The sequence below is a fragment of the Carlito syrichta genome, unplaced genomic scaffold (assembly GCF_000164805.1).
Source record: "Carlito syrichta isolate Samal-C Ts95f unplaced genomic scaffold, Tarsius_syrichta-2.0.1 Scaffold314725, whole genome shotgun sequence".
Lineage (NCBI taxonomy): Eukaryota > Metazoa > Chordata > Mammalia > Primates > Tarsiidae > Carlito > Carlito syrichta.
In genome coordinates, this window is record NW_007258821.1 from 43,649 (window position 1) to 45,842 (window position 2,194).

At 50.2% G+C, this 2,194-nt stretch overlaps 1 protein-coding gene across 2 annotated transcripts in view; it reads right to left on the reverse strand.

Annotated features, from left to right (window-relative positions):
- Positions 1 to 2,194, reverse strand: part of VPS72 (vacuolar protein sorting 72 homolog) — a 15,494-nt gene that overhangs the window by 5,584 nt on the left and 7,716 nt on the right. The window lies entirely within an intron of this gene.

Consider the following 2,194-nt stretch of genomic DNA (forward strand, 5'->3'; position numbering starts at 1 on the left):
TCCAGCAATCCTTCCGCCTCAGCCTTCCAAGTAGCCGGAATTATAGGCATGCGTTACCACGACTGGCCGATTTTTTGATTTATTGTAGAGATGAGGTCTCGCTGCCCAGGCCGGTTTCGAACCTGCGGGCTCAGGCAATCCACTCACCTCAGCCTCCCAAAGGCACGGGATTACAGGCTGAGCCACCGAGCCTGGCTCCTTAGCATTCTTAACACAAACCCTCCTGGATTTCTCCAACTCCTTAGTCATTCTTCAGATTCTTTTCTAAGTTCTTCTTCTTATATGAAATCATTACATTTTAGTGTCTTCAGGACTCTTTTAGGCCTCTATCACTCTATGCTTTCTTCCTGCATGCTCTAATCCACTCCAATGGCATCAATTATCATCCATATATTTTCAGTCCAGATCTCTTATTGAAACACAAGACTTACATATATAACTGATCTCTTAACATTGCATAAATTCCTCACAGAAGCCAGACACAGCCAGGCTCAGTGGCTCAAGCCTATAATCCCAATACTTTGGGAGGCAGAAGCGAGAGGACTGCCTGAGCCCAGGGGTTGAGACCAGCCTGGGCAACATGGTGAGACTTTGCCTTTACAATAAATCAAAAAATTAGCTGGATGTGGTGGCACATGCCTATAGTTCTAGCTACTTGGAAGGCTGAGGCACAAGGATTGCCATAGCCCAGAGCAACATGGTGAGACCTCACCTCTACAATAAATATAAAAATTAGCTGGGTGTGGTGGCACATGCATGGAGTTCCAGCTACTTGAAAGGCTGAGGCACAAGGGTCGCCTGAACCCAGCGGGTCAAGGCTGTGGTGGCCATGAGCGTGCCACTGTACTCCAGCCTGGAAGATAGACTGCGACTCCAACTGAAAAAAAAGAAGCCAGACGCACTGGCTCATGCCTGTAATCTCAGCATTCTGGGAGGCAGAGGCGAGACGATTGCCTGAGATCAGGGGCTTGTGATCAGCCTGGGCAACTTGGCAAAACCTCATATCTACAATAAATAAAAAAATTAAGCCGGGATCAGTGGCTCAGGCTGTAATTCCGTGCCTTTGGGAGGCTGAGGTGAGTGGATTGCCTGAGCCCACGGGTTCGAGACCTGCCTGGGCAGCGAGACCTCATCTCTACAATAAATCAAAAAATCAGCCGGGCGTGGTAGCGCATGCCTGTAATTCCAGCTACTCGGAAGGTTGAGGTGGAAGGATCGTGGGAGCCCAGCAGGTCGAGGCTGCGGTGGCCGGGAGCGGCCACTGCACTCCAGTCTGGGTAACAGAGTAAGACTCCAACTCCAAAAAAAAAAAAAAATTAGCCAGGTCAGGCACAGTGGCTCACACCTGTAATCCCAGCACTTTGGGAGGCGAAGGTGAGAGGACTGTCTGAGCCCGCGGATTCAAGACCAGCCTGGGCAACTTGGCGAGACCTCATCTCTACAATAAATCAAGAAAAATTACTGGGCGGGATGGTACATGTCTGTGGTTCTAGCTACTTGGAAGGCTGAGGCAGAAGGACTGTCTGAGCTCAGGAGGTCAAGGCTGTGGTGGCCGTAAGTATGCCACTGCTCTCCAGCCTGGGTGACAGAGTGAGACTCCGACTCAAAAAATAAAAAATTAGGGCAACCCCTTCGGGTCCCCTCCCACTGTGGGAGATTTTCTGTCCTCTCAATAAATCCTTCTTTAAAAAAAAAAATTAGCCAGGCATGGTAGCATGTGTCTGTAGTTCCAGGTACTTAGAAGGGTTGCCAAAGCCCAACAGATCGAGGCTGTGGTAGCCGTGAGCACGTCACTGCACTCCAGCCTGGGCAAAAGAGTGAGACTCCAACTCAAAAAAAAAAAAATGGCATTACCACTCCATTCTGTGAGCAAGGAAGGCTAAGTAATTTGCCTACAGTTCAGTTTGCCCTGAAACCTTAAAGCAAATGAATGGCAGAAGCTGGGCACGGTGGCTCAGCCTGTAATCCTGTGCCTTGGAAGGCTAAGGTGAGTGAATTGCCTGAGCCTGTGGGTTCGAGATCCGCCTGGGCAACTTGGCGAGACCTCTCATCTCTACAATAAATCAAAAAATTAGCCAGGCATGGTAGCGCACACCTGTAGTTCCGGCTACTTGGAAGGCTGAGGTGGAAGGATGGCCGGAGCCCAGCAGGTCGAGGCTGCGGTGGCCGGGAGTGGCCACTGCACTCCAGTCTG